This window comes from Cuculus canorus, chromosome 12, assembly GCF_017976375.1.
Source record: "Cuculus canorus isolate bCucCan1 chromosome 12, bCucCan1.pri, whole genome shotgun sequence".
Taxonomy (NCBI): domain Eukaryota; kingdom Metazoa; phylum Chordata; class Aves; order Cuculiformes; family Cuculidae; genus Cuculus; species Cuculus canorus.
The window spans coordinates 17,137,634-17,147,701 of record NC_071412.1 but is presented as its reverse complement, the minus strand read 5'-3'; the positions used below and the strand labels follow the sequence as shown (position 1 = coordinate 17,147,701).

The window sequence follows — 10,068 nt, the reverse complement described above, 5'->3', positions numbered from 1 at the left end:
CTCCTTAGGTTTGGTTCAAGTGTGGGTGTCTGCATTACTCCACACCCCCTGTCTCTCCCCAGGCTGTGAGATGCCACCAGGACGCGGTGGCCGAGGGGACAGGCTGCCAACTCCATAACCCTTAATGGGAAGGGTCCCTCCTGCATCCCTGCCCTGGATCAGCATCCCCAGAGGACTGCAGGAAGAGGGTGGCCAGAGGGCATTTGTTTCAAAACAGGACTGAAAGCCACCAAGCTCTGCCGTGAGGGGCTGTGTCCAGCTCCATCGGGGGGTCCCACCCCCACTAGATGGTGCCAGCAGCCCACGCTTGCAGTGCCACTGCACCCAGGGTGACAGCAGTGGGGACAGCCACCCCTGCAGCGGCTTCTCCCACCCCAGACTCACAGAAAGCTCTTCCCCAGGTGTAGTGGGAGAAGGGGGCAAAGGGGCTGGAATCCCCAAACCATTTTCTCCCCCTTTCTTTTTATGAAGATCCTGTGGGGGTGGAGGATGGTGTCCGTATCCGGCAGCAGAGCTGGGAGCATTCATAGAATCACAGAGTGGGTTGGGTTGGAAGGGACCTTAAAGATCATCGAGCCCCAAGCTCCTGCCATGGGCAGGGACACCTCCCACTGGATCAGGCTGCTCCAAGCCCCATCCAACCTGACCTTGAACACCTCCAGGGATGGGGTATTATGGGGTAACGCCCCAAAAGAGGATGAGGCAAAGCCACAGTGCTGGGGAAACTGAGGCAGCACCAGTCTGGGACAAACCCCCAGCGCAGCTTCAGTGCCTCCATCCCTCCCCACTGGCCTCAAACCCCCAAATTTCGAGCTCTGTTAACATCTTGCCCTGCCCATTCTGCGTTTCATTTGCAGAAATATTTGACAATATGTTGAATTTGTTTCATTCCCAAGTGATTAAATTATTTAGGAACTTAATTACCTAAAGACTAGTTTTCCATTATGATTATTTTTAGGCAATTTGGGATAACCAGTCATGTGAATAATTGAGTGTCACCTTATGGAGTCAACGGGAGCAAGTGGTCACCACGGGGCACTGTGGCACAAAGGCTTCTCTGGCTCTGTTCACATCAAACTCGCCCAAAAGCTCATTCCCAGAATCTTCCTGCCTCCTTTTTAACATGGATTTTGCGGAACTGACTTGAGTCTTCAAGACAACTAAGTGAGGGAAAGCTGGGGGGAGAGGGGCAAAAGAGTTTAACTGGACTTTTTCCTGTGAGGGCAGAGATGCTCTGGCCCAGGTTACCCAGAGCAGCGGTGGCTGCCCCATCCCTGGAGGTGTTCAAGGCCAGGTTGGATGGGGCTTGGAGCAACCTGATCCAGTGGGAGGTGTCCCTGCCCATGGCAGGTGTTGGAACTGGATGGGCTTTGAGGTCCCTTCCAACCCAAACCATTCTATGATTCATGACTCTGCCTGGCCCTGCATTTACCCCCCTCCTGCCCTGGGGTGCTGTGAAGGGAAACTGAGGCACGGGGGACTTTCCCCTGGCTGGCACAGGGTACACTCACACTGGGACCTGAGCAAATCCCACCTGGTGTTTGGGCATCCATCAGCAGATTGAGGATCTGGCAGTCAAGGAAACCTTGTGAGCAGCATCCTCCTCCACATGATTCATCCGCACTCTCCAGCCAGAGCCAGTGAGCACTTTCAGCAGGAGAGTGTGTTTGAAGCCTCATTTATCCAACAACCTAAACGGATATTACTTTTTCCCTCTCCATCTCCATTGAAATACTCACCAGCTGGATGTAAACAATCCCTTAACTTCTTCCCTGCCAACTGATCACAGCCACCAAGCTCAGCCGCTACAGTTGATGCCTTCAAAGTCCCTTGTTCAACCATTCACTCTTTAATATTAAGGTGGGGTAATTTCCAAGGCAGGGAAAGGTGGGGTTTTCAGCCAAGCCCTGCTGGCCCTCAATGCCCCCCATAAAGCTTTATATTCCTGGTTTCTCAGGATGGGTAAAGGAGAAGGGAGAGCATGAAGTGATGCTCCGACACTTAGCGTCAGAGGGATTTTTTGGATCATCTTGTCCCTAAAAGTCTTTTTCCTCTGTGAATTTGTCTGGCAATGGCATCCCATGGGAAGAAGCTCCAAAGCTGAATAAGGGTTATGCAAGTTCTTTCCTGCCTAGAACCAGTCTTGAGGCAGGAAGGCAAGAAAAGGGGGCGGGGGGATTATTGGGGGTCATAAAGCTAAAAGGCAGGCTTGGGGTGAGGTGGCTCCTTTCTTCCTGACACCACAAATAACTCAAAATTAAAGAGCAGTTACATGGAGGAACCTATGGGATAGGGCAGGGAGGTCCCAGCCCTGGCACCATCTTGCCTGGGCTCAATCAGCCCCTTCCCACCCTGTCCTTGACCCAGAGATGGCTGAGGAGGGTCTACAAGGGATGGTAGTCCTTCTCCCTAACTTGCTTTATGGCTTTTCAATGGTTTTGAACCCTTGCAGCACTCCTTGCTTTCCACACTTCCATTCCTCTACCACATTTAGCAATTATAGGTGATTTTCTTTCCCCCTTATGTTCTTAACGGAGCTTATAATTAACTCTCTTCTGATTTGCATCCATGTTTGCATGCTGGCCTCATCAGAGATGTCAACAAAGCTCTTCAATAACATCGCCTCCAGTTTTTTCATAGCCAAGTGCATCTTGGGAATCAAAGCTGGGGGCGGGGAGGGGGGGGTCTTGTTCCTTTTCATGGAACCATGGAATGGTTTGGGTTGGAAGGGACCTTAAAGCCCATCCTGTCTCAACCCCCTGCCATGGGCAGGGACACCTCCCACTGGATCAGGTTGCTCCAAGCCTCATCCAACCTGGCCTTGAACACCTCCAGGGATGGGGCAGCCACCACTGCTCTGGGCAACCTGGGCCAGGGCCTCCCCACCCTCACAGGAAAACATTCCTCCCTAAGATCTGAACTCAATCTCCCTTCTTTCAGCTGAAAACCCTTCTCTCTCGTCCTATCCCTGCACTCCCTGATCCAGAGCCCCTCCGCAGCTTTCATGGAGCCCCTTTCAGTATTTAAAGGCTGCTATATGTTCTCCCCACAGCCTTCTCTTTTCCAGGCTGACAAAGACGAACTCTCTCAGCCTGTCCTTTTACAGGAGGTGCTCCAGCCCTCAGATTATCTTTGTGGTCTTCTCTGGACTCGCTCCAACAGCTCCATGTCCTTCCTGTGCTGAGGACTCCAGAACTGAACACAGGGCTCCATATGGGGTCTCACCAGAGCACAGCAGAGGGACAGAATCCCCTCCCTCTCCCTGCTGGTCGCACTGCTTTGGATGCAGCCCAGGATATGGTTTTCTCAAAGGATGAGAGACCCACTGCCCCCAGGAGATGCCGTTCCTCAGCTTGCAGCCCACAGAGACATTCAGAGACAGGTGAAGCTGGCAGACCCATGGCTTCACCCCAATTTCTGGCTCCTGGTCTCAGCCCAACTCAGTCTGAGCAGCCCATCCAGAGTGGAAGTTTAGCCAAAGCCGGTGGAGGAGAAATACAGCTTCTGAGATCTGTCTTGGTAGCTCAAATTGGGCCGACCATCGAGGACATTCTAGTAACCAGGAGAAGCTTCCTTTTAATCTGTGTGGCTGCCCATTCCTTGTAAATGTGCAGGAGTTCCTGCATTTCACTGGAGGTTTCTCTTAGCTCTCGTAAATTGAATGAAGTTGTCATCACCTTAAACTCAGTGGTTCTGCATGAGGAATGTTCCCTCCCTTATCTCCCCAAACCACCTGCCTCGGTTTTCCAGCCTATTTGGATTGATTTAATGCTTTGCAACCCAACCTGGCTCTTTACTAAGGTGGGAAAATCCATTATGTCCCTTGAGGTGAGAATAAAGTCCATGGAGGCTTTTACCTTTGCAAGCCTTCCCGAAGAACATCCTCTGATCTCCCAACCCTGGCCACCATTGTAATCCCCAGCCCTTGCTGGGGGACATCGCTTACCATAGATGGGGATGATAGGTTGGACACCACCAGGGACATCACCCTCAGCATCTCTGGACTCCTTGCCTTCCAGCCTTCCCGTGGTGCCGTGGTTGCAGCCAGGCTGGATTCGTAAGCGGAAGGGATCTTCACCCAGCTGCCTCAGGGAGAGACATGCTAGGCAGAAGACGGACAGAGGCTCGAGTATCCTTCAGCTGCTATTGCTGCAAAAAAAATAAGGCATTAAAGCTTCCTTGGGGAAGTCAAGGAAGAGGTTTTCTCTGGTATCTTCTCATCTGGAGGCATCGAAGCAACCATGGATGCACTGTTTGGTCTGTGAGGGCTGCCTGCACGAGAGGCACCCCAATTACAACCAGCCGGGAGGTTTTCTGATTTCAACTTGTTGATTCCCACAAGGTAAACCCAAACACCTTCTCCTCACCCCCATTCTCCTTCACCAAGGCACAGTGATTTTTAATCACCTCCAGCCCAGCAGCACCCAGCTGAAGACCAGTGCTCCTTGGCTCTTCTCATTACCCCCCAACAGCCAATTAACACCCTAAAATAACACAATCCCGTTATTCCTATGGGCAAATTAATTTTTTAAATGAAATCTTAATGCAAATATCAAGGCTTTCCCTGCCCAGAAGGGGTGACCCAAGGTGGCTCGGCTGTTTCGGCATCGGCAGATGGCAGCCTCTGCCACCTACAAACCACCCACCGCTGTCTCACCCATCCCTGCAGCATCAGCTGGGGGGCTGAGCATCACCCAGAGGGGCTCTGACTCGCCTCAGGGTCCCAGCACCCCCCCAGGGGTCCCAGCCCAGCACACAAGCCAGGTACCCTGGGGGCTTCGCTCATGGATGGCAGGAGATGGAATTAATTACGGAGGCAGAGTGGATAATAACATGTTTTTTAAAGCGTGTTGTTTGCAGCAGACTTTGCTGGAGTGGGTTATTTATAGGATGTGTCTATAACCTAAATAAAGCAGCTGAATTTCACCGCGTAGCTCTGAGGGGAGATGCTGGCCAGGTCCTTGGTGGTGCAGACACCCCCCCTACACACACCTCCCTCCCTGACACCCGTGGCCCCTCTGTGGGTGCAGCAGCACATTTAGAAGCAAGACACCAGCTTGAGAACTCCAAGCATTGATTTCTCAGTGATAATACTGGTTAAATGAGATGGTTTAACAAACAGACCCTCATTAGCGTACTGCCACCCCCACGCCTGATCCCTCCCTTGGGACCCCGAGGAGGAGGATGGGATGCTTACCGGGAGCTGGACCAGCTGCTCTGTCACGGCTTCATCCCAGCGCTGGGCTGCTGCAAACAAGAAGCAGGAGCCAGGGCTGTATCCTGAGCAGGGCAGAGACAGGACAAAGGTGTCTCCCAGCCCCAGATGTCCCTGCTACATCCCAGCTGAGAACTGAGGGGGGGGTCTCAACCCCCCCCAGCTCCTGCTCACCAGAACTCACATCAGCTGGCAGAGATGCTACAGTCTCCTCTCCACATCAGGAGCAAAGAACCTTCTCCCACCACTCTCCTTTTCTTCATAGTCTTCTTTTTCCTCCTGTTCTTCACCATTTATTCTCTCCGGCTGCTCTCAGGTGTTTAATATTTGGCCCAGACTTATCTTATCACTGCCCTCCTGCCCGCAGCTGCCCAGGTTCTCCTGGGTATGCTGGGACAGAGATGGTAACAGCCACCAGCAGAGGATTATTCCCAAACCTCACTAGGACAACCTGTGCTTGCAGTGGGGTCCCCCAAACCCTTGTTTAAATCACCAGACAGAGTGAACGGTGAAGTTGTGACCGTGATCCCTCTTGCCTCAGTTTCCCCCCTTGCCTGGTAGAAGCCCCCAACTCAGCAGAGGGAAGCTGAGCTGAGGGCAGGAAGGATAAATAAACCCCAACACATCCCATGTCTTTCCCCCAGCCGCTTTAAAAGGAGAAACACCACCCACAGCCGTGACAAATGTCTTTGTCTGGCTCACAAGTGGAATAGCTGACACCCAGGGAGCGGTGGCTGCTTGTGCTCCGGAGTAGTGGGTGTATAAATATATAGTGAATAAAATGAATAGTTTTGTTTGTTCTGCTCTTATCTAATTTAATAGCTTCTGGGTGAGCAATTACTCTCTGTAACAAGAGCAAATAAGCAACCTTAGTGTAATTGGTTGAGTATTACTCTGCTTTATGCTATATAATGTAACATTAGGACCTCAGCACTTACTCTTAAATGAAGGTTTTTTGCTCCGGTCATGGCTGGAGGGATGCTCAGTGTGAGTTTGCCCTGGTTTTATACACAAACCCCCAAACTCAGCTCCTTTTTGCCATTCCCAGCTAGGAAGAATTGCTTTTTTCCACTTAATATTTACAACAGAAGATCTGCAGGATGGAATCTCTCCTGAAGGAAGGGATTGGAGGTCTCGCTATGTGTCTGGATACACCTCACTGTGATGCTCATCCTTTCCCCCAGCTAAAACAAGGCTGGAGCTGGCCTGGGCAGCCCAAAAACCTCAGCCCTGAACGTGGCTGAGCTTAAAAGAGAAGGGAAAAAAAATCACCTGTCGAGACAGCAAGAGAAACCAGCCCATCATCTTCAGCCAGACCAGCTCCATACACCGGTTTAAATGGTCATTAATGCATCCCTTCCTGCTTGGAATCATATCTGGGTTAATGTCCTCGACGGTGCGCTCCGTGATGGACATCTCCATTAGAGGCAACTGAAAAAGTGACAAGAATTGTCTAGGGAACAAAGAAGAAATTGGCTTTTGGGTTGGGGAGAGGTGGAGATTTCACATAAATCTGTTTATTTGCTTTGTTACTGGCGAGGAAATGGAAGCGGCAGCTCCAGATCCGGGTGAATGGGGAGAATGAATTGGGGAATGGGATATAAAGTCCAAACCGCAACAGTTCTAGGGTTTTGCTGGGGGAAATAAGCCTCTTTGTTTTTTTTTTTTTTCTCCAGCAATGCCAAATCCTTCTCTCCGCATTGCCTGGGACCTGCTGCCTCTTTACCCCATGGAGGAGACCTTTCCTCCAGCTGTTCATCGCTGGAGGCCAGAAGTAAGGACCAGTTCTTCCAGATGCCCTCTGTTCCCCTTTGAAACAGTCCCAGCAGCTCCCAGTCTTTCCAGATGGCCTCACTAGTCTTGGAGGAAGGAACTGGAAAGCTGGACACTGCTTGCCATGGCCATGCCTCAGTTTCCCTCCCTGTGGAAAAGAGAAGGGCAGAAAAAAGTGATACATGGACACCTTGAGTTGTCCCAGAGGGAAAAGGATGTAGCATTCATCCTGTCCCTTTGCCCACATCCCCCCCTCTGGGTGTTGAGCACCCCCAGTCACTCTCATCTCATCCCTTCTCATCTCATCCCATCCAATTCCATGCTTTCCCATCTCATCCCAGGGACCCACTTCTGTGCACAGGGGTGGGATGAGCTGGACCATAGAAGTGATGTCACCCCTGGAGTGAAGGAATCAAGCTGATTTCTGTACTTGATGCCCCTCAAGCTCCCCCCACCACAGCCCTACCCCTCATTAGAGAAGGGTGAATAAAATAATGGATGTTGAAGAGCTGGGAGGAATGGTTTAACCCCTTGACAGTGTCTGTCTGCATGAGCGATGTCTCATCCCCAGGTCATATGGCAAGAGAGGGAAAGCTTGTGAGCAGGTCCATTGCTCTGCAAAGAGCTGTGTAGAGTCAACTGGTGCAAACTGGTCCCCAGCAGCACCCAACACAGCCCTGAACATGCAGAAATCAAGCACAAGCAATTACTGGGTGGAAGGGTTTTGTCACGGTGGGAAAGGGTAATTTTTAGGTGCAGAGAGACATAAATTTGTGGCTCTTCTTACCTGCACTGGGAGCAGGCTGGGAACCCGGAGAAAGCCACCTTCCCCCCAGAAACAGCAGCACCCCACAAAGAGGCCTTTTGCAAGCAAAACCCTTGTCCCCTTTAAACCCTTTAGCAGGGTTAGCTCCCAGCTGGTACAAGGCTGATTATCAATATGCTCTCATTTATCCTGCAAAAGCCGCCTGATGCTGTGAAGCCACACGTCCGCCCGTGCCGCGGCATCTAAACCCAGCCCGGAATAGCAGCAACCCCAAATCGGCTCACGCTCATTGACTAACCTTGTTAATCCTCCAGAGAATGAAAAAAAAAAACACCTAGGAGGTCGAGGAATTTCTGTTGCAAGCCCAAAGCCATCTTCCTTTCAATAAAAGTAATTTATGCTCTGCTAAATATCCAGAAGCATCAGGTGAGGCTGGCAGAAAGAGGTTTGGAACAGCCAGAATGATGAGCTGGGGTTTCCTGGGTGGGATGTGAGCCTGTGTGGACTTCATGAGGTTCAACAAGGCCAAGTGCAAGGTTCTGCAGCTGGGGCAGCACAATCCACAGTTTCAACACAGACTTTAGGATGATGTGATTGACAGCAGCCCTGAGGAGAAGGACTTGGGGTGCTGATTGATGAGAAGCTTGACGTGAGCCAGCAACGCGCACTCACAGCCCAGAAAGCCAACCGTGTCCTGGGCTACATCCAAAGCAGTGGGACCAGTGGGGAGAGGTTGGCAATTTCCCCTCTCTCCTCTGCTTTCATGAGACCCCACCTGGAGTTTTGCATTCAGTGGTGGAATTGCCAACATAAGAAGATATGAAACTGTTAGAATGAGTCCAGAGCCACAAAGATGATCTGAGGGCTGGAGCACCTCTGCTATGAGGACAGGCTGAAAGACTGGAGGTTGTTCAAGCCTGGAGAAGAAAAGGATCAGGGGAGACCTTAGAGCAGCTTCCAATACCTGAAAGGGGCTCCGGGAAAGCTGGGGAGGGACTTCTTACAAGGGTGTGAAGTGAAAGGATGAGGGGGTTGGCTTTAAGTTGGAGAAGTAAAGATTTCAACTAGACATTAGGAAGAAATTCTTCACGATGAGGGTGGTGAGACACCAGCCCGGGTTGCCCAGAGAAGTCGTGGCTGCCCCGTCTGTGGAGGTGTTCGAGGCCAGACTGTATGGGGCCCTGAGCAGTATGGTCTAGTGGGGGGTGTCCCTGCTGATGGCGGTGAGGTGGAACTGGGTGATTTTTAAGGTCCCTTTCAACCTAAACCATTCTATGATTCTATGATTCCATAATTCTATGACGCTGTGGGCACAGCCAGGTCAGTGTGGGTTTATCATGGATCAGGTGGATGAAGAAATTACTTTGTTCAGGGTAAGGAAGGCAAGCTTTGCAGAGGGAGGGGTGGGGATAACTAGCTAACTAGGGGAATATATATAACTCGGAGCAAGAAAATGAAGTTTCATGTACAGAGCCTGTCTTTCAGCAGCAAAGTTCTGGCAAGGAGATGGGTCACGAGCATCCCAGAGCTGGGATAACACGTCTACCAGCACTGATGTTACTGCTTTGCTTGGCCTTCTCCACCTCCTCTCGCCCTTGGCACAAGCATTGAATTCCCTCTGCAAGACAATTTTTGCCCTAATGAAAGCCCCATCCATCTGAAACAAGAAGCATTAAAAAAATCTCTCCTGTTTCAGCTGGAGAACGACGTTTGGCTTAACAAATAAAGGGATAAGCATGCTTTGATCATCATGAAGATGGAGAGGGACATTTATGCTTCATCATCACGCTTTGCCTTTTAAGATGTCCCAGGTCAACAAAATAATAATGAAACACCTCAACTTAGCCAGCTCTTCCTTGCCAGAACCTGGGAACCACTACTTTTAGCATCCTGGTTGGTCTTGGATCAAGATGCTAGGCTTTGGGTACCATTGGCATCCCAATGCCCTCCCACTGCCCTTCCCAGCATGGGAGGGCTTTCCTCCCCGGAGGCTTTCCCAACATTCCTCGCCTCCTCCTCGCCTGTCTTATCTCCTAAACGAAGTATGTCAGGCAGCATTAGCTCAGCCTTCTCCTGATCCCTGCCCAGGGAGCAACCCTTGCAAAACAAATCGCTCCGTGTCAGCAGAAGTGTCTGGAGTGATAAAAGCTGTTCAGCGGCAGCAGCTCCATATGACCAACCACTGGACAGTCCCAAACTTATTAGGACCTTCAATATATTGGCAGATTTTCTGCTCTACCTGCCAGCCTGGCTGAGGATGGATGAATTCCTCATGCTAGCTGGAGAGTCTTGCTTCTCCTTCTTTAATCCTCAG

The 10,068-nt window shown here is 51.0% G+C and overlaps 1 long non-coding RNA gene across 1 annotated transcript; it reads right to left on the bottom strand.

Annotated features, from left to right (window-relative positions):
- Nucleotides 1-3,858: 3,858 nt before the first annotated feature.
- Nucleotides 3,859-8,750, bottom strand: LOC128853377 (uncharacterized). Its single transcript, XR_008451891.1, has 3 exons — nt 8,053-8,750; nt 6,488-7,136; nt 3,859-4,149 (listed from the first exon to the last, which is right to left on the bottom strand). It is a non-coding gene; the product is annotated as an uncharacterized LOC128853377 (long non-coding RNA).
- Between the last annotated feature and the right edge of the window lie 1,318 nt (nt 8,751-10,068).